This window comes from Triturus cristatus, chromosome 6, assembly GCF_964204655.1.
Source record: "Triturus cristatus chromosome 6, aTriCri1.1, whole genome shotgun sequence".
Taxonomy (NCBI): domain Eukaryota; kingdom Metazoa; phylum Chordata; class Amphibia; order Caudata; family Salamandridae; genus Triturus; species Triturus cristatus.
Window position 1 is genome coordinate 1,085,401,621 of NC_140589.1, and position 22,618 is coordinate 1,085,424,238.

General features: G+C 46.3%; 1 protein-coding gene and 1 long non-coding RNA gene across 3 annotated transcripts in view; both read right to left on the reverse strand.

Moving 5' to 3' along the window:
* The window catches only part of OSGEP (O-sialoglycoprotein endopeptidase), an 871,251-nt gene that overhangs the window by 159,418 nt on the left and 689,215 nt on the right, over window positions 1-22,618 (reverse strand). The window lies entirely within an intron of this gene.
* Window positions 4,074-5,161, reverse strand: LOC146821033 (uncharacterized). Its single transcript, XR_014962655.1, has 4 exons — window positions 5,030-5,161; window positions 4,802-4,929; window positions 4,644-4,701; window positions 4,074-4,372 (listed from the first exon to the last, which is right to left on the reverse strand). It is a non-coding gene; the product is annotated as an uncharacterized LOC146821033 (long non-coding RNA).

The window sequence follows — 22,618 nt, forward strand, 5'->3', positions numbered from 1 at the left end:
CAGATGGCCTACCACGATCTCTCCGATCGAAAGAGGGTTTTTTTAATCAGTAAAAACAACACGCGAAGAATGGTATACACGATCGGAAACAATATTGACAAGGGTGAGTGTCTTGCACACCGAGGGAAACCGAAGGAACGGTGTCTAACAGGAGCACAGCGATTAACATCCGTATCCGAAGGCGGAAAAAAACTATCTGAAGATGGAGTCGATGCCCATGCGTACTATCACCGAAAGGAGGAGTCACATACCTCGTGACTGGAAAGACTTCTTCGAAGAAAAACAAATTGTAAACATCCGGACCCAACACTAGATGGCAATCTATGCACAGCATGTGATCGACAGCTCACATGCCTCGAACAAGAAGTATTTTTATTCATAACTCTACACATGCAAAGGTATACTACATTCAAAAACAATAACACAATCCCCCTTGAGGTCGGGGCTCTAGCAGCTATCAGGCAAATCCCTGTGCCACCCTCTTATGTGTAACATGTTAAGGGTTATTTCTCATTCATTGGTGACCCCATCCAGAGAATGCAAATTATCAGGCCGTACTTCTATGGGGCTCGGCAGCACCAGGGAGCACAGTCTCTCTGTCGAGCAGCGTTGCTGGTCTGTTCCAGTGATTAGGGATGCTCCCGCTCAGCGGACACAAACGTAAAGTTGCTCTTATCTCCTGCAGCGGCAGCTACTTATGGTGTAATCCTCAGGGCCCCAACGGGAGCTCCAATGAGGGTACGACGTCCTTTGCAGCATCTTGGTGAACCTTACAGACTTTGTCAGGTGCTGATCACCATCTGCTGGTTTGTCTCGTTTGTCACAGCAGTCTTCCTCCGGTCCAGGCAGCAAACTGAACTTTAAGGCCCAGGGGATACCAGCAGCCCCACCTGGCATTTGGGGTTGCTGTGGTGATCATGATCCGGGCACAGACTCTCCTGAAGCAATCTCCCTCACTACGGCAGCCCCTCCTGGCATAACCGGTTGCGGCAAAATCAGTTCACCGGTGACCTCTTTTTTGCATAAGGGGTCACAACGGCACGGCCTGAGGCTTCCTGCCCAGCGCCTGTGATACGGCTCAGAACAATGCAGCATTCTCCTGGCATACGAGGGTCGTAGAGCAGATACTGCATATGGGCAACTGCCCATTCTGTGCATAGCCTCACATTTTGCTTAGGGAATCCTCATGCAGGGTTCCTCACTGGACCTCACTACCTCCAGTACCCTACTTTCTGTCACAGGTCACACTGATCTAGTCAAGCAGGCAGGCAATTGTGCTACAGAGTAGGTGATCTTGGTGCCCTTGGTGATGTTCCCTCACCCAGCAGGGAGCCTAGCAGGCCTTGCCCCCCAGTGCTGGTCACAGGCAGAAGTCTTGCAGAGTTTCCTATTCTCACACAGCCAGTCCGGCTGCTTGGCAGATGGCAAATGTTTGGGGACTCAACCTCCCATTCTTATAGTCCATTGTCAGACACTAAATGTGATTTTGAATCTGAGGCTTTGAAGTTTTATGTTGGGGACTGCTTTCTTTGAAGTGGACACTTCTCTATTTCTTCTTTTCCTTATGAAAGATGTCTGTCACAGAAGGTAAGACACTGAGGCGGATTGTTCCATAACCCAGTCCATGGGAGTGAAAAGAGTTCCACTTGGATGTCAGCCAGAGTGGTATGTGCATGCAAAGGTTAACCCCAGACCCTGAGGCCTACTCTTTAGGATTTCCTGATCAGCCTAATCTCCCTTCCTGAGATGTGCCCAGGATCCTTCCTTGTGATCTATCACTGAATCAAAGAGTAGTCTTTTGAATTGTAAAGGGAGTTTCTTCCTTTTCCCTCCAGTGTGTGTGTCCATCCCAGCTCACAGGAATGCAGCAATACACAAATCTGTCTGGGGGGAATCATCTACTCGTGTCTTCACCAGGCATGCCTGGGCATCCCAAAATGGAACCTAGGGTCCTCCATATAATGTACCATTGCAGGCACATTTACTCAAGAGTACACTCAGCACACTTACTGTTCGGCACTAATAACTTTATGCACAGACACCCTATACATGTATAAATGCAAATGCACACAAACTCACAATATGCGCATTTCAAAACACACTTCACCCTTCATGTATAATACTTCACAGAGCACACTTAGACCCAGCACATGCTTTCATTGCACACGCACTGCGCTGCACCACATCCATCATGTCTTTTATACCTCACAGGCATACATATACTCAGCACATGCACTAATCCCACATGTACTGCACAGTACTGCTCTACTCCTGTACTGTACCCTTCCCAGGCACACATACAACCACACAGTCTCTGTTGCTGTGCTATGCAGCATTCCACATCTACCTAATGTAGGCCGAGGAAGACCTAAGCACAGAGCAGCGGAAATTTAAATAGCCGAGTGAGCATGTAGGCCTCACTCCAGTGACACAGGGTAAAAAGTTCCTGTTCATTACTACAGATTACTACATGGTATGCTGCCACCACTGCTATTATGCTGCTTAACTCCTTACGAAGGCAGTGCCTTTTACCTTTATAAGGGTAGCGCTTTGGGCGTCTCTCCTGGTCAAACAAGACACCCCAATCCGTGAGACATGCTTATGTCATAGGCACACATGCATGATTCCTATGTGCCTATGACAAAATAAGTCAGCATTAGGGATCTGCCACAACAGTACAGTTGGGCACTCAGTGCAGGGGTACACGTCTTTAGTATGCTCCTATAGGGTTTTTATGTAGGCCTAAGATATCCTCTGTGCCGAATTCCATAGTCTCCGCCCTAGCTCACACCAACAGCGTCTGTTTCCAGGCCATTAAGGTGGGAGGGTCAGGTGACTTCCATCGTTTTGTGATCAGGCACTTGGCTGGCAGGATACCCAGGCCAAGAAAGCGGGAGGTGACCTTCAGCCGTTTGCCTCTGGGGTAGAAATGCAATATATACTCCTCCCAATTGTGTGATAGGATGCGGCCAGTGCAGGCGGCTAAGGCAGCGCCTACCGAGTGACAGCAAGTGTGTAAAGATGGGCAAGCCCACAGCATGTGAAGGAGATCAGCATCAGTGACCTGGCACCTAGGGCAGGCTGCATCCACGCTGTGGAAAAACTATTTATTTTGGCTGGGGTGAGGTATGCTCTTTGAAGTATATAATGTTGGATGAGGCGAAAGCACAAGGAATATAAGTGGGACTGCTCAGTGCTTCAGCCCATTACTGATCAGCGAAGGGGCGATGTCTATCTGCTTCCCAGTTTGCCTCAGTGGCATTAATGTCACTTCTGTGTTTTGGCGCAATGAATCAGCGAACCATTTAGTGAGATGCCTACTGTTAGACCTGGCACCTTGGCGTGAGTCTCCCTTCCACTTTTTTTGTTGCTGTGCCTCATGTGTTTTGCTGGTGTTGGCTTCTCAGAGCACTGTGCCACTGCCAACCAGTGCCATAGTACAAGTGCTCCCTATATAAAATGTATATGTTGGTTGGATTCCATGATTGGCTTATTTGGTTTACTGTCAGAGCCCAGTAAAGGGCACCAGGAGTGCCAGGGCTTGTAAATACAAATGCTGCTGGTGGGCTTGCAGCACTGGTTGTGCCACCCACAGAAGCGGCCTGGTAAAATGTGTCTAAGGTCTGCCATTGCAGAACCTGCGTGCAGTCTGGTACTGTCATGCTGACTGGGCAAGTGCACCCACTTGCCAGTCCCTAAACCTTCCCTTAACTTCATATTAGTCACCTCTATGGTAGGCCCCAGTGCAGGGTGCATTGTAAGCATAAGGTAGGACAAGCCCTGATGTGTGTGGCATGTCCTAATAGTGAATTACAGCCATTTTCGTTTTTCACTATTGTAAGGCTACCTGTTCTCATAGGCCAGAATGGGCTGTTAAGATTGTTATATCCTATGATCCTAACAGACCCAGGGAACATGGTAGAAAATCGAGTTTAGTATGCCTGAACTCAGAATAATAAAATACATCTTTTAGCAAAGTTTATTTTAATGTTCTGTGTTTGCAAATGCCACTTTTAGAAGGTTCGAAAGAAACTAGAGCTGAATGCTCTAGACAGGGACTGCACTACCTTTGTGGACTCAAGAATGAGAATGTAACAAAGTTATCAAAACAATTGAAATATTATAGGTGCCTTAAAACAATCAACATTGCTGTGGCAAGTGCGTACAACAAAATTGTCCAAAAGAGCATACAGATATGAAAGAAACGAGGATCAGGCTTCTGCTTGATGAAGTGTTGTTTAATCACACTCCTTTCGGAATCCAAATGTAAAATTCATAGAAAAGTGATCCGAATCAAATATGAAGTCGTATGACAAAGCTCAATTTTCCCAATGCATTTCGGGTGAATTCATCACCCTTCTTCAGGGGTTATCTGCAAGCAAAATGAAATACATTTGGTATATGATATATATGAACTATTAACCTAGTAGAGAATGGGAGGACTCAACGCCACCAGACCATTTAAGATTCTTGAAGAAGGAACGGAAAGTTGAATGTGAAAGCCACATCACCAGTAGTAGTTAGAAAGACTGTTGAAAATGCGAGAAAAGGGAACAGTCGGATACAAAAGAGCAAAGACTGTGAATCACCCTGTGAAATAAGTAGACTAGACACTACATGCAGTATGCTTAGATGAACACTACCTCAGGGCGAGATTGAGCTGGTAACAAATATGAAGCTGTGGCTGAAATAATGGGTGACCTGTGAATATGAAAAAGAACAATGAGGTCTGACCTTCTTCGAAGTGAACCAGTGTGGGCGCTCCGGTAACTGTCACAAGTGAGGGGACAAATAAACTCACCGAGCGTTCGCAGAACGCCAGGGACCATGACGCGGTGAATGAATGGCTGTATGCTGCGTAATCAATGCGATGGCAGTGCTGGGCTGGCCGTAGTGATATCGTGTCAGCTGAGAAAATAGTGTCGTTTCCTAAAAGTAACGTGTTGAAACAGGAGTTTAGAAGAAAGCTCATGTCTCTCTGTACTCGCGGTGTGAAGTATCACTAAAGTATCTAAAATAGGAAAGTAACCTGATGATGATGTCCCGGTCGCCGCGCTCATTAATCCAAGGGTGTAAAAGTGAATGGTACAAACACTGTTGGTTAAATGGATACTTCAATCGGACCACGTTAGCGTGGAGCCGTGCCGTACCGTGAACATGGAAAACGGACTATACAGGATGTTATCGTGGTAAATGGGCGGCCATGTTGACTAGGGAAGATGTGGCAGAAAAAAGTCACGATAATCATGGAAAGGAGACAGTGATAGTATAAGATAGAATGAACGGAAGAAAAGATGGAACAGAAGATGTAACCCAATCGCCAAAAGTGCTCGCAAGCTAGGTCATTCCTGAAATGGTGGTTATGAAGATGTGACATCCTGCTTATGTACATGCTTAGAGTAAGATATCTCATTTTGTAGTGATGCTATGTCCTGCCTATTTCCATTCTGTGTTGGAAATTACATCGAGACCTTAATGTTAATGTCGATGAGTTAAGGATATTTAACTCATTTCTATGCGCATAAAGCGCTTTAAGTGTCGAAAATAAATCAAAAACATGCACATGTTGTCTGTCGTCAAAGCATGAAAATATGTACAGAACACTAATGAGACCACGTCAACACTCTATGGTTCGTTGTTGTCTTCACACTAATATCACAGTGGTAACAAAACTGAATTTAAAAACGTGAATATCATAAACATGATGAAACCATCCTGTCAAGAAACAAACAATACTGTAGAAATTGTGGTAGTACAACATATACTGTAATGGTGAATAACATTTTTTGAAATAAAAAGTGAATGAAAAATGTGAGAGAAATACAATGAATCAATGAAAAATGCATAAAATTATGATAAACAGAATGAGTTGACTGCTCTGATGCTAAGATGGTCAACCCCGACTTCCCTTTCCTCATGAATGATGGGAGAATTGTTACATTAAACATGCAAATTCGATTTTGTCATTGAGTCCCTTGGGGCTCAAGCTGTTAAGATACCGAATCCAAAAGGATTCCCTTTGAATGATGAATTTAGTCATGTCACGGTCATTGTGAGATTTAATGACTTCGATTACACTGAACCTCAATTGGGCGATCGTGTGATGTGAATCGCTCCAGTGGCTTGCTAGTGGTGAATTTATAGATCTGGTGCGGATACGACTCTTGTGTTCCTTGATACGGGTACGAAGAGGTCTTTCAGTTTTACCAACATAATACAAGCCACAAGGGCATCATATTATATATATCACGTTTGAGGTGTTACAGTTAGCTGTGAAATCAAATTTGACAGGTTTTCCCGACCAGGGATGAGCTATGGATGCACCAATGATAACATTGTTACAGTGGGAACAATTGTAACATCTAGTCATGCCCTTTGGTATCTGGTTGTTAGTAGACTCGCGTTTCTTGAGAAGTTCTTTCAAGTTGTTGGAACGTTTGTAAGCAAAGATCGGAGGATCTTTAAACAAGTTCCCAAAGTCTGGTTCTGATTGTAACACATCCCATCTGTTAAGTATGGTTTTTTTGATGGAAGGTGAGAGGGTGGAGAACTTGGACACAAAAACCTCTCTGGTTTGTGTGGGTTTTGTTTTTTTGTCAAGTAATGTAGATCTAGGGACCTGATTTAGTCGTTCAACAGATGATTCAATAAGTGTCCTAGGATATCCTCGTGCCAAAAACTGTTCTTTCGTTTCTTCAAGAGAATTGTGTAATTGTGAGGTATCTGAGGTGATGCGCTTAATTCTCAAGAACTGAGAATACAGAAGATGTCTTTTCAAAGACTCTGGGTGAAAGCTACTGTAGAGAAGCGTATTATTACGGTCGGTGGGTTTCTTGAACAGTGAGGTGACAATCTTGTTGGATTTTAATTCAATGAGTACATCAAGGTACGAGATGGAATGTTTGTCCAAAGTGTATGTGAACTGTATTCTGGGATTGTGATCATTCAGAGAGGAAAGTTTGGTTTCCAAAGTGTGTCTATTGCCTTGCCACATGATGAAAATGTCATCAATATACCGGCGGTATATGATGAGATTGTCAGTCCATTCAGTGTCACTTAGGATGTTGTCTTGTTCAAACTTCATCATGAAGATATTTGCGTAGCTGGGAGCTCCCGCAAAACCCATAAATGTACCGTTTGTTTGTAAGAAAAATCTGTCATTCCATTTAAAATAACTGTTGAATAAGCAAAAATTCAGCAGTTCAAGAAGAAAAACCTTGTTAGCTGAGATGGTGTCCATTTGAAGCAAAGCCCATTCAATCGCTTCAATACCTTCTGAGTGAGGAATCGAAGTGTATAGAGCTACAACATCTACTGTCAGTAACCATATTTCGTTGTGGCTTTGTAAGCTGAGATTATTGAGTAATTTCAAGAAGTGTGTGGTATCTTGAACGTACGTGGGCCCTGCCTGTACGAATGGTTGTAGAAAATAGTCTAAATATTGACCAAGTGAATCATGGATGGAATCACACCCTGATACTATGGGGCGAAAAGGTGGGTTTGACAAACATTTGTGTATCTTAGGAAGTGCATAAATGAGTGGTCGACGTGGATATTTCTTGTACAGAAAGTCATATGTTTTGGAATTGATCCATCCCATGTCTTTGGCATGCGTGAGAATATCTGTCAAGGAGTCTTGAAACTCTACCGTTGGGTCCTGTTGTAGTGGTAGATATGTAGACTCATCAGACAACATCACATTGATTGTGGATTCATAAAAACTCGTGTCCATTATGACCAAAGCACCCCCCTTATCAGCCGGTAAGAATGTCAAAGACGTGTTGGACCTTAGACTTTTGAGCGCAGTCTTGTCTTTAAGTGACAAGTTCTGGAATTTTTTGGAAGGTGTGTGTAGATGTGATAAGTCATGTTTCACTAACGACTCAAAAGTCAAATCCACCTTTTCGCCCCATAGTAACAGGGTGTGATTCCATCCATAATTCACTTGGTCAATATTTAGACTATTTTCTACAACCATTCGTACAGGCAGGGCCCACGTACGTTCAAGATACCACACACTTCTTGAAATTACTCAATAATCTCAGCTTACAAAGCCACAACGAAATATGGTTACTGACAGTAGATGTTGTAGCTCTATACACTTCGATTCCTCACTCAGAAGGTATTGAAGCGATTGAATGGGCTTTGCTTCAAATGGACACCATCTCAGCTAACAAGGTTTTTCTTCTTGAACTGCTGAATTTTCGCTTATTCAACAGTTATTTTAAATGGAATGACAGATTTTTCTTACAAACAAACGGTACATCTATGGGTTTTGCGGGAGCTCCCAGCTACGCAAATATCTTCATGATGAAGTTTGAACAAGACAACATCCTAAGTGACACTGAATGGACTGACAATCTCATCATATACCGCCGGTATATTGATGACATTTTCATCATGTGGCAAGGCAACAGACAAACTTTGGAAACCAAACTTTCCTCTCTGAATGATCACAAACCCAGAATACAGTTCACATACACTTTGGACAAACATTCCATCTCGTACCTTGATGTACTCATTGAATTAAAATCCAACAAGATTGTCACCTCACTGTTCAAGAAACCCACCGACCGTAATAATACGCTTCTCTACAGTAGCTTTCACCCAGAGTCTTTGAAAAGACATCTTCCGTATTCTCAGTTCTTGAGAATTAAGCGCATCACCTCAGATACCTCACAATTACACAATTCTCTTGAAGAAACGAAAGAACAGTTTTTGGCACGAGGATATCCTAGGACACTTATTGAATCATCTGTTGAACGACTAAATCAGGTCCCTAGATCTACATTACTTGACAAAAAAACAAAACCCACACAAACCAGAGAGGTTTTTGTGTCCAAGTTCTCCACCCTCTCACCTTCCATAAAAAAAAACCATACTTAACAGATGGGATGTGTTACAATCAGAACCAGACTTTGGGAACTTGTTTAAAGATCCTCCGATCTTTGCTTACAAACGTTCCAACAACTTGAAAGAACTTCTCAAGAAACGCGAGTCTACTAACAACCAGATACCAAAGGGCATGACTAGATGTTACAATTGTTCCCACTGTAACAATGTTATCATTGGTGCATCCATAGCTCATCCCTGGTCGGGAAAACCTGTCAAATTTGATTTCACAGCTAACTGTAACACCTCAAACAAGATATATATAATACGATGCCCTTGTGGCTTGTGTTATGTTGGTAAAACTGAAAGACCTCTTCGTACCCGTATCACGGAACACAAGAGTCGTATCCGCACCAGATCTATGAATTCACCACTAGCAAGCCACTGGAGCGATTCACATCACACGATCGCCCAATTGAGGTTCAGTGTAATCGAAGTCATTAAATCTCACAATGACCGTAACATGACTAAATTCATCATTCAAAGGGAATCCTTTTGGATTCGGTATCTTAACACCTTGAGCCCCAAGGGACTCAATGACAAAATCGAATTTGCATGTTTTCTGTAACAATTCTCCCATCATTCAAGAGGAAAGGGAAGTCGGGGTTGACCATCTTAGCATCAGAGCAGTCAACTCATTCTGTTTATCATAATTTTATGCATTTTTCATTGATTCATTGTATTTCTCTCACATTTTTCATTCACTTTTTATTTCAAAACAATTTTATTCACCATTACAATATATGTTGTACTACCACAATTTCTACAGTATTGTTTATGTTTCTTGACAGGATGGTTTCATCATGTTTATGATATTCACGTTTTTAAATTCAGTTTTGTTACCACTGTGATATTAGTGTGAAGACAACAACGAACCATAGAGTGTTGACGTGGTCTCATTAGTGTTCTGTACATATTTTTATGCTTTGACGACAGACAACATGTGCATGTTTTTGATTTATTTTCGACACTTAAAGCGCTTTATGCGCATAGAAATGAGTTAAATATCCTTAACTCATCGACATTCACATTAAGGTCTCGATGTAATTTCCAACACAGAATGGAAATAGGCAGGACATAGCATCACTACAAAATGAGATATCTTACTCTAAGCATGTACATAGGCAGGATGTCACATCTTCATAACCACCATTTCAGGAATGACCTAGCTTGCGAGCACTTTTGGCGATTGGGTTACATCTTCTGTTCCATCTTTTCTTCCGTTCATTCTATCTTATACTATCACTGTCTCCTTTCTATGATTATCGTGACTTTTTTCTGCCACATCTTCCCTAGTCAACATGGCCGCCCATTTACCACGATAACATCTTGTATAGTCCGTTTTCCAAGTTCACGGTACGGCACGGCTCCACGCTAACGTGGTCCGATTGAAGTATCCATTTAACCAACAGTGTTTGTACCATTCACTTTTACACCCTTGGATTAATGAGTGCGGCGACCGGGACATCATCATCAGGTTACTTTCCTATTTTAGATACTTTAGTGATACTTCACACCGCGAGTACAGAGAGACATGAGCTTTCTTCTAAACTCCTGTTTCAACACGTTACTTTTAGGAAACGACACTATTTTCTCAGCTGACACGATATCACTACGGCCAGCCCAGCACTGCCATCGCATTGATTACGCAGCATACAGCCATTCATTCACCGCGTCATGGTCCCTGGCGTTCTGTGAACGCTCGGTGAGTTTATTTGTCCCCTCACTTGTGACAGTTACCGGAGCGCCCACACTGGTTCACTTCGAAGAAGGTCAGACCTCATTGTTCTTTTTCATATTCACAGGTCACCCATTATTTCAGCCGCAGCTTCATATTGGTTACCAGCTCAATCTCGCCCTGAGGTAGTGTTCATCTAAGCATACTGCATGTAGTGTCTAGTCTACTTATTTCACAGGGTGATTCACAGTCTTTGCTCTTTTGTATCCGACTGTTCCCTTTTCTCGCATTTTCAACAGTCTTTCTAACTACTACTGGTGATGTGGCTTTCACATTCAACTTTCCGTTCCTTCTTTAAGAATCTTAAATGGTCTGGTGGCGTTGAGTCCTCCCATTCTCTACTAGGTTAATAGTTCATATATATCATATACCAAATGTATTTCATTTTGCTTGCAGATAACCCCTGAAGAAGGGTGATGAATTCACCCGAAATGCATTGGGAAAATTGAGCTTTGTCATACGACTTCATATTTGATTCGGATCACTTTTCTATGAATTTTACATTTGGATTCCGAAAGGAGTGTGATTAAACAACACTTCATCAAGCAGAAGCCTGATCCTCGTTTCTTTCATATTTGTATGCTCTTTTGGACAATTTTGTTGTACGCACTTGCCACAGCAATGTTGATTGTTTTAAGGCACCTATAATATTTCAATTGTTTTGATAACTTTGTTACATTCTCATTCTTGAGTCCACAAAGGTAGTGCAGTCCCGGTCTAGAGCATTCAGCTCTAGTTTCTTTCGCACTTTGTATCCAGGTGGAGGTGGAACCACCTCAGGGACAGCACACCAAGTTCAAAAATCACTATCGAATACATTATTTACTGGTTTACTTAGTCAAAATTGAGTGCACGCCAGCTGTTTCATTCTCCTGATTTCATTTACTTTTAGAAAGTTGGCATTTGCTTGCCTAGCCATTTCAGCCCGCCTCTGCGCTGATGTGTATCTGCTGTCTGGTTTGTGTGAGTGGCAGGGCTGGGGAATTCCAAGAGACAGTCTGGGCAGCCAGGTGGTGAATAGGAAGATTACACCAGGATGAGTGGGAGGAGTACCCCTGGACTCTGAATAGGGCTGTGCTCTGCCGCCACAATGCTGGCTCCACCTCCTGTGGAGCGTCTGATGTCTCTGCCCTGCACACTGAAAGCAGAGACCTGCATCATATCAACAAAGTGTTCAGAAACCGGACCGAACTAGGTAAGGGCCCCCCTGGCCTGCAAGAACAAAAGAATTGCACTATAAGTATTGGGAACTTGAGCCCAAGAAATTAGATCCTGCTGACCAGACAAACCTCTGCCTGAGGAAAAGGAACCGGGAAAGCTGTAGGAGGAGTACTATCCCTGACCTGGGGGACTGGCCTGCAGTAGTTGCCTTGCTGCTGAAGGAGAGGAGAAAGATTGCTAAAGAAACTTTATTTCAACTTGTGCTTCTGTGATCTCCAAGGGCTTGTGACTGACCTTGCCCCCTGAACGAAGTCCCGAGAACCGCCGTTCTCCCCGTGAAACCGAAGCCGAGAGAAGTTTGCACCTCCTAGATCGGCGCGTACACTGGAAAGCCTGTGCCCAGCTGTCCGGCCCAAACAACGCGACTAAGGCCCCCCTACAAGCCATAGCTTGCACCGTGAAGCAAGGACTTCGTGCCGCACTTTTGTTTCCCCTCTTCGAATCACACTGCTCAAGCGTGCCCCCCTACCCCTGTTGTGGGCAGGCTGCTGCGCTCACCATCGGGGCGTACTGCCTGCTTCGCACCACGCTTAAAGAAAAGGCGCCTCTCTCAAGGTACGGCTCGTATGCCGCAACGAACAGCCAGAGCACCGTACCTACGCACCGTCCCCTCAAACATCGTGACTAAGGCCCCCTACAAGCCGTAGCTCGCACCGTAACAGGAGGACATCGCAACGTACAATGCGCTGGGATTCACCGCATCGTCCGTGACGAACTTTCAAAGATAAGGTACTGTGTACGCTTCACACCGCAGGGTGTACGCTTCGCACCAGAGCGTCTGCAGCGTTTGTGAGCCCCGTTCGTAAGCACCGCAAGGTGTACGCTTCGCACCGGAGCGTCTGCAGCGTTTGTGAGCCCTGTAGGGTGTACGCTTCGCACCGGAGCGTCTGCAGCGCTTGTGAGACCCGCTCGTAAGCATCTTTCATCCCCGTACGAACCGTACGAAGAACGAACCGCACAGAACTGTTAAATATGCTTGAATCAAAGAACTGCTTATTACCAATAGTATTGTGGGCCTTTTTATCGTTATTGGGTCTTGTGCCAAGTCTTATTATATAAAAACAATTATTTTTGATAAACCCAGTGTGGAGTCCATTTGTGGGGGTATCATTGAATTACTGTATGTGGTCACAAATGCTTAACCATTACGCCCTGAGATAGGCCTTGTCTGCTCGCGCCAAGCTACCTAGAGGGTGAGCAGGGTTTGTGTTAGGAGTGTAACCCCTTACCCTGACTAGAGGAGAGGATCCCTGCTTGACACAAGTACCTACCTGTGCCAACCAGAGATCCCCAATTCTAACACCTACCCCTCCCCATGACGTGCAAATACTGAATGGTGAAATGTGTGGTGTGTTCCGTGGCCATGTCCCCCCAATTCTATGTCAGGACCGGAGGCTTCGGATTATGCTAATTCTTTCTTTAGATAGCAGCCATTTTAAACTTAATAACCAGACCACATTTCTCAAACACCCTCGGGAAAAGGTGGTCAAAAAGAAACAAACAAGGGACAACATATCCCTGAGTCCATAGACCAATCACAACACTGGGCTCCACAAATAGACCCTCTTCATGCCACTGCTCTTTCTCTTTCTTTGCTGCTCGCAGCCTGAGATGAGGGACATTCTCTTTTTTTCCTTGTATTGCTTGATTTCTTGTGGGTTTGACGCGGTCGCTGTGTTGTTTCCCCTTTCTTAAGGCACCAGCGACCGCGATTACACATTCTGTGCGCCGTTTACTTGAATTTACTGTTTGGCATTTAGTGCTGGTTTGATTAATTACCTTTGCTGGCAAGCGCTTTGTCTCCTTACGCGTGCCAGTTCCCGTTTTTCTCGGGTCGGCGCCGGCTCGCGAGTCCGTCTTCGGGCCTACGCGTTGCTGCTTCGCTTTCCCTGCTGCGGGACGCGGTCTGCCTCCGGCTGCCATGGGGCACTGTGGAGCGCGCATAGCGCGTCTCCAGTAAGGGTGGGCGACAATTTCGGTTCCGCTCGCGAAAATTCGACATTTTCGCGAAAATGTCGAAACTTCCGCGATCCGAGAGGGAACGGAAATTGTCGCCTAGGCAGGTGTGCTTCCTGTCTCCCCATATCTATCGTCAACAATTTGCTGTCATCCTTGATGGTGCTCTGTGCATCCATGAGTTCATTAAGCGCAATCCCCGTGTAGTTCCTGACGCCAGGAGGTTCTGTCTCCTCATCTGCTGCTCTGATCCGTCTCTGTCCCTTTATAAACAAAAATGCATTTGAACTGCATGGAAGCCCTGCCTGTTTGGCCCCGCTCCACACACCAGTGGTGTGCAACGTCTTCCCGCCCTTTCCCCCACTATGATGGACAGCTCACTTGAGGGACCCCGGCGCCCGTCGGCGCGGTGGCAACGTTACAGACACACATGGTCGCTGTAGACAACTCTTCTGGCCCTTTTCGCAGCCGTAGTGTAGGAAAAGCACTATATATTTACCCAACGAGGTAGCACTTCCTGATTAGCCAGTAGAAAGTACTCCAGTTGAGTAGAGGTATTGCACAAAACGGTGGCATCTTCTTGGGTAAATATGCAGGGCAGGATTAATTCTGGCACGATGCTCCTGTCACAAAAATTAAACCCCAACAGGAAGCACTTGTATTTGACCTTCAACTCGGGCACCTGCTTTATTAATATCTGTAAGTCTTACAGATATAAATAAAGCAGGTGCCCGAGTTGAAGGTAAAATTCAGTAACGCATTAATCAGCACACAAAAATCTCTGCGATCACGCAAAAGTTCGCGTGATTGTGGAGATTTTTTGCCGTTTCGCGATATTTTGCGAAAGGCACTTTCGGAAATTCCGCCCACCCTTCGCACTCTCCAGCTCTCTGACATCGGGCGCGGAGTTTGGAAATCCTGTCAGTTGGTTTCCAGACTCCGCTCCCGCTGCCTTGGTCCTGCTGCCCCTGGAAAGTTACGCCCGTTCACGGGTCAGTATTTCAAGCGCTGGCCTTGACGCTTGGGTTTTAACCAGAGTCTCAGTAATTTTAACATATTTGACGCTCGAAGGGTGTATTTGTTATCGCCAGCAGCAGGTTGAATTCAGTCCTGCAGGGGCACGCTCTCAGGGGTTTAAGGCCTGTGTTTATTTGCAAGTGCAGGGTGTGCCCCGAGGGCGTTTATTGTTTCCCTCTAGTGGTTTTCTTGGGGGTTTCTCCTCTTCTTATGAATATTGCTGGTCCCCTGCGTTTAATACGCAGTCTTTACGGCTGTGGACGCATCACTGAGATCAGGCCCGTGTCCTCAGTGGCAGAGTCTTAAGACACTCAGCATGTCCGATCAGGCCGACATGCAATGGGAGGAGGATCCCCTGGCTCAGCTGCCCTGGGACGAAGAGTTCTACGATGCAGTCTTAAGACACTCACCATGTCCGATCAGGCCGACATGCAATGGGAGGAGGATCCCCTGGCTCAGCTGCCCTGGGACGAAGAGTTCTACGATGCAGTAGATGCCTCCATATACTGGGCAGTGATGGCTCCTATGGAGGACTGTTTGACAAAAACATTGGAGCGCATCTGTGCAAAGTGGGCCTCTCCACCGCCCAAAACCCCTGCCAATACCCAGAGTGCACAAGAGAGTGACCCTATTCCTGCCAAGCATCCCAAGGTGGACCAGGACGCTTTTGAGCGGTTACGGGAAGCCATTTTGGTGCAGAGCCAACCCCAGGCCACTCCTTTAGATGCCACCCCTTCCCCTGCCCACACTACTCCCCCTAGCCCGTCGCACTGGGATGACACCCAGGGTGCCCGGCAGCTAGTGCCTCGGAGTCTCAAGGGACAGAGGGCACTTCTGACATGCTAGACCCTGAGCTACTTATGCATCCCAGAACGTCAGAATCGACCCCTTCCACGAAGGTGGAAAGCTACGTGGCGGGCAGAATTCGGACTCCCATGGGGAAAGAGGCCCGTAGCCGCCTGCGTTTGGAATGTCCACGTCCCTCCCTGGACGGGAAAGTCACACAGACCCCAGAGCTAGATCCAAGCGTTGCGACTTTCTTAGCGAAGTTTATCAAGGACCCCAAAAAGTGGATAGACAGATCTTGGAGGGTGTGCCAAGATAAATTAATGGACGCCCTGGGTCCCCTCACTATGATATTAGACATGGCAGAGAATGCCAAAACCACTGGCGCTCTTATTTCGCCAGAGACCCTGTTGGGTTGGGCGCAGCGTGCCGTGGTTTTCCTCGGCAATGCGAATTGTGCGCTCTCCACAGAGCGAAGGAGGTCCTTCTTAATCAAAGTTGACCCAAAGTTAGGAGACTTAGCCGATGCTGAGGCAGGGGCTGTAGCCCAGGGCGGTCTCTTCAGAGAGCCCTTCATTAAAGAACTGGGCAAATTCGTTAATACTTTTACGTCCCTTAACGGAGCTCACACTTCTATTACAAAAGTTTTCTCCTCTCGGGTTTTCCACGGGGCCGGTCGAGGCAGGGGCCACTCGGCCAGCCAGGGCCCTCAGAACTCCAGGGGACAAGGCTCTAGGCCAGGGCAGTACCAAAACCAACCCAAGTTCACAAATTTCTACCCTTCCCACGGACGCAGATCCAGAGGTCGTGGCTTCAAAGGAGGGGACAACTCCTCTGCCGCGTCTCGTCGGGTTCACACGTACGTGAGGGCGGACGGTTGGCAGTATGTTTGAGTGCGTGGAGAACAATTACGTCCGATGCTTGGGTGGGTGTTGCAAACAGTTCAGGGTTTTCAAATAGAGTTTTGCGGCGCACCAAAACAATCAAAGCCACCCAGGCCTATCCAGTTTTCCAGCCAGGAGGTGGATTTGATAGACATGGAGGTCTCTGCACTCTTAGCGAAAGGGGCCATTTGTGGCGCTGTCTTGCACCCTCAAGGTTTCTTGAGCAACATGTTTGTGGTGGACAAGACGGATGGGGGTCAGCGACCAGTGTTGAATCTCCGCGAGTTCAGCGAGTGGCTTGTTTATCATCATTTCAAAATGGAGGGGCTTCACCTCCTAAGGGATGTTGTAAGGCCCGCAGACTGGATGGCCAGAATGGATTTAAAAGATGCTTACTTGGCCATTCATATTTTTCCGCCTCACAGGAGGTTCCTGCAGTTCCTCTGGCGGCAGCAAGTTTACCAATTCACGACTCTTCCTTTCCGGCTGTCCTCCGCTCCTTGGTGTTTCACGAAAGTGCTCAGACCAGTCGTGGAGTACCTCCGAGCTCGAGGAACACGTCTCATTGTGTACCTGGACAACTTGCTTCTGTTGGCCCAGGATTCTCTCTTGCTCAGAGATCAATTGCAACAGGCTGTCACCCTTTTAGAGAGTCTCGGGTTTGTTATAAATACCAAAAAGTCCCTGTTGGTTCCAGCACAGCGGGTCACGTTCTTGGGGTTTGTGATAGACTCTGTCGAGGCATCTCTCAGCCTACCAGTAAAAAAGCTGGCCAGGATCCGACACTAATTGCGGCATACGCTGACCAAGCAGACAGTTCCCCTTCAACAGATTGCCCGCGTTGTGGGGCTTTTGTCAGCTTCGATCCAGGCCATCTTCCCGAGCCCACTGCACTATCGGGCCTTGCAGCGCCTCAAAGCAAAGCATTTGCGAAAGGGGTTGCCTTACTCCCATCCAGTTGCCCTGTCAGTGGAGGCACAAGAAGAGATACGCTTGTGGCTCTCTCACATGGAAGCCTGGAATGGGAGAGCAATTTTCGGTTCAGCTCCGGATCTGGTAATCAAGTCAGACGCCAGCAGATCCAGTTGGAGCGCCTGGGGTGGAGACTTATCCACAGGGGATCTTAGTCTCTGCAGGAGCAAACTCTGCACATCAACTGCTAAAAGCTCCTGGCAGGATCCTTCGCAGTGCGGTGCTGGACCAAGGAACGAGTTCAGTCGTGTGTCCTACTCATGATGGACAATGTATCGGCGGTCCGGTACATCAATCATCTGGGGGAACACACTCGAAAGTGCTGTCAGACCTGGCGACGTCCCTTTGGCAGTTCTGCCTGGACCATCACATTTCGGTAACAGCAGAGTATCTCCTGGGAAGGGAGAATCAGGTGGCGGATTGGCATTCCCGCCATTTCAGGGACTCCAGTCGTTTGGAAGCTGCATCCGGACGTCTTTTCTCTGGTGAAGGACCTTTGGGGTCCTTTATCAGTGGATCTTTTCGCCTCCAGGCTAGACCATCAGGTTTCTCGCTTTTTCAGTTGGAGGCCAAATCCGTTAGTGGTCGCCACAGATGCTTTCCTGCAGAGTTGGGCGCAGGAACAAGCCTATGCGTTCCCGCCCTTCGTGATGATCCTTCGGGTGTCGGCCCTGATCAGACGTCAGAAGGCGAATGTGGTTCCCATCACACCCATTTGGAGGTCGCAAGTATGGTTTCTGGTTCTTCTGGAACTTTCTTGGGATTCTCCAATCCGACTCCCCCACTTTCCGGATCTCCTTCTCAATCCGAATCAGGTTCCCCATCAGATAGTTCTAGATGGAGCCTTGCAGGGGTAGATGGACTATACCTGGCCTTTCGGACTTCGCTGAAGACCTCTTATCCAAAGCATGGGCGGATAGCACCACTAAGCGATATTGCTCTGCCTGGCGACGATGGTGTCGTTGGTGTGCGTGACGGGGTTGTGATCCCGTGGGCGCGGATTTAGTCCACATCTTGAATTTCCTAGCTAGTATGGCTCAAGAGGGTTTGGCCTACCACTCTGGAAATACCTTTTGCTCCGCTATCTCAGCAGGGCAAGTGCCAATTAAGGGCCATCCGGTGGGTGAACACCCTTTTGTGTGTTGCCTTTTGAGAGGGCTCCGCTTGTCGCTTCCCCCTGAGCCGCGTTACTCGGTGCTCAATTTGTTCTTGTCATGCCAACCGAATGAGTACCTGTCGAGAAAAGAGTTATCTGCAAAATTGGCGATGCTTCTTTGTCTGGTATCCTGTAGAAGAGTGTCGGATGTCCGGGCCCTGGATATCATGGGCAGAGTGTTTTCTCCCTCGGGCGTCTCTTTTACTATCAGGCGTAGGACTAATTGTCGTACAAGGGTTATTGAATACCCAGCGTTTCCAGATTTCCCCAAACTGTGTATGGTTCGCTGCTTAAAAGCCTATAAAGAGATGTCTCTAGAATTAAGACCTCTGGGGGAGAGGCAGCTTTTGATTGCTCTCAGAAAGCCACATAAAGCAGTCTCATCGCCTACAATTGCAAGATGGGTGCGATGGGTCATGCAGGAAGCAGGTATTAGCCTGAGGCAATTCGGAGCCCATTCTGCCAAGGGATCGATGGCCTCCAAAGCTATCACTTTGGGAGCAAGATTAGAGGACATAATGAACGCTGCAGACTGGTCCTCAAATTCTGTCTTTAAGAGATTTTATTTTAAGCTTATCATTGACATGGCTCGTTTGGTGGTAAGTAGGCTTTAAACCAGCATAATCCGAAGCCTCCGGTTCTGACATAGAATAAAAACGTTCCTAGCTATCGTAACGGAAAGTTTCAATTCTATTAAGGACTCGGAGGCGAGGATTATCCCACCCGTTGATGGCTGAACAGATCACCCGCCCGTTAAGAGTAAGTAGATTTCGCTTAGGGTTTTTGTTGCATGTCCGTTGCCAGTTTCAGTTATGTGTCTATAGAAACTATTATTGATGGTCTCTAGCATCTTCTATGACATACTATTTTGTTGACACGCTTTTCAGTAATGTTGTTATCTGATATGCAGATAGCCTTACTCTTTGTCCACTGTTGGGTTTACTAGTCTGATATTGTCTTTTTCTTTCCAGGAGGGATTCTGGAAAACAGGAAGGCTAGTCCAGGAAGAATGGCATGACTCGCGCAACGAAAGAGGAAGGGCAGTGGCGTGAAGAGGGTCTATATGTGGAGCCCAGTGTTGGGATTGGTCTATGGACTCAGGGATATGTTGTCCCTTGTTTGTTTCTTTTTGACTACCTTTTCCGGAGGGTGTTTGGGAAATGTGGTCTGGTTATTAAGTTTAAAATGGCTGCTTTCTAAATAAAGTAAAGAAAGAATTAGCATAATCCTCGCCTCTGAGTCCTTAACAGAATTTAAACTTTACGTTACGATAGCTAAGACAGAGCCGCAAGCAGGGAGCTACACAGTAAAAACTGGCGGGCAGGTAAGTATTTAGTTCTGTTAGTGTGTCTTGTCATTACTTCACTAATAGTGGGGATCTTTTTACAAGAGGTCTAAAATACTTTTATTCCTACCTACAGTAAGTTGTTAAAAAGTAATGATACAGTGACTTGACCTTGACCTGACAGACTTTAATAACATCAGAAATATCTTCAAGAATTTGGACTCTAATTAGGTCTGGCGTTAACCAAGACCTTTTGTATTTATTAAAATACTATGTCTATATCAGCTGAGTTCACTGTGAGTGACAGCATTATGTTCTTTCACAAGGAGCATATCGGTACACAAAGTAGTATTGTTCACTGCAAGGGACTACTGTGATCAGATAACATCTATCTTTTTCAGTGATGGTACCCATGGACCAGGCTTTGTTCAAGATGATCAAAAGAATTTTAGAAAATTCTCCAGTGAGATTTGAACTCAATTTCATACACGTAGTGGTGTTGTGTAATGATCATTCACACTTCCTACGTAGTAATCAGTGTCCAAATTGACACGGGCGCCTTCCTTATTACAACATGTTATCATTCTGTTAGCAATTTGTGTGATGATTCCACGTTCTTTTTGAGGTAAATTGGAAATCCGAGAATTTATGCTTTTGAATACTTTATGTATATCTCTTTGGACTAATGTTTCAAACAAGTCTAAGATCTTATGACTAATAGGAGCTGTGAAGGTACTCTTGTTTTTGAGACACACTGAAGTACCCTCTTTATTGATTCGTTGATCAGCTACGTTGGCAAAGAAAGGTCTTAGTTTTCAATTTATCATAAATTTAAAGAAACTCACCTGAGCTTCAAGCTCATTTAAATGATATGTAGGAACATATGACTTGCCTTTCTGTAAGGTCGAAATTTGAATCAATGTTAATTGGCACTTACAAATGTTGATCACTAGGTTTTCTGGCTCCTGGTTGATTTTGCAATCAACTAATTTTTTTTCTTTGTTGCCGTGTCCCCTCATGGTTCGACGATAACGTCCGGGCCTCTCACTAAAAAAAGACGCCTAGGTTGTTGATGAATTGGATGTTGACGGACTGATGGTGCTAGAAGTTGAGAGGTAATTGATTTTCCTTGTTTCCATGATATTTTGTTCTGTCTAGAGCGTCATCGCTGTGTGCCATTGCCACCAACACTACCCGTGGCAAGGGTAAGTCACCTCTCTAGCAGGCTTCACAGCCCTAAGGCACGGTGCACCATACTACAGGCGAAGATATGGCTACATGAGCAATAAGCCCCTACACGGTCTGTTCCATTCACAGACATTGTAAGTGAAGTGAAGCCATTTTGAGTACATGGGGTGGGAGTTTGTTAACATGAACTCCACAGCTCCATGGTGGTTTTACTGAAGACTAAGAAGTTTGGTATCAAACATTTCAACATAATAAACCCACACTGATGCCGGTGATGGATTTATTATAAAATGCACTCAGAGGGCATCTTAGAGATGCCCCCTGAAGAACAACCAAATTCTAATGTGTTGGCTGACTGCTCCCAGCCCTGCAGCCACCACCAGTTAGGTTTCTGAACTCATGGGGTGAGAGCCTTAGTGCTTTCGGAGGTAAGAAACAAAGCCTGCGCTGGGTGGAGTTGTTTCACACCTCCCCCTGGCAGGAACAGCAACACTTGGCAGTGAGCCTCGAAGGCTCTCACCTTGTGATGTGCTGATTTGGGCAGCTCCAACCAGTGGAGAAGCCACCCTTCCACCCCGTCAAAGCCCCACTTTTGACTGCAGGATAGGCGGGAAAATTAGTAGAGTAGGAGTGTCCACCTTAGCCTGGCATACCCATAGAAATTCTCCATTGTTAATTGCAGAATTAGGCCCAATGGGAATAGGGATGTGCCACTCGCCCCTAAAGGAGGGTGCACCCAAACCTCAGTCACGCCCTTAAATTTAGTATTTAAGGGCTTCCCTGAACCTTGCTCCTCAGATTGGACAACTTACGAAGAAGGACCGAAGAGGCATGCACCAGAAGATGATGACTGACTTGGCTCCAGCCCTACTGACTTGTCTCCTCCTCCAGCGAACCTGATCCAAGAAACCGGGGTGGCCCGCAACCAGCTAAATAAAAAAAAAACAGGGACCTGGGCTGCCTTCAATAAAGACCCTTGTCTCCCGTGGATACTGGATTTGTGCACCAAAGAAACCAACACACGGACTCCAGATCCAGGCGGATCTGTAATACTTGCACCACTCTGCACCCGATGCCCACAGCCCAGGTGGCCTACCGACCCGGTGAAGTCTCCCCAGCGATCCTGACCTGGGATTGAGCATTGAACGACCTCTCCTGACCTTCCCCTCGAAGCCTGCAGCCTCAACCTACAGGGTCCCCCCAACCGAAGCTGGTGAGAAAACCCAACGCCTAAAGACACCCCTGCACCCACAGCCCCCGGGCCTTGATGTGCCCAATCAACGGTGTCCCGGCATTCCCCCACTATCTAATTTACTTCTCCAGTCATGGTCTTCCTTCAGCCAACCTTTGGAACCGAGGCTGCAGCTGTTTTCCACCTGTTTTCCCCCCACCAAGGATCTCCACCTGTCTCAACGGGGCCCCAGGCGCCTCCTTTGCACTCTGCACCCGCCCGCCCCTGCGCCACAGGTAGTGCAGTCTCAGTGCTCATTGATGCTTCTTCAGTGCTGATCTTCACCCTCAGG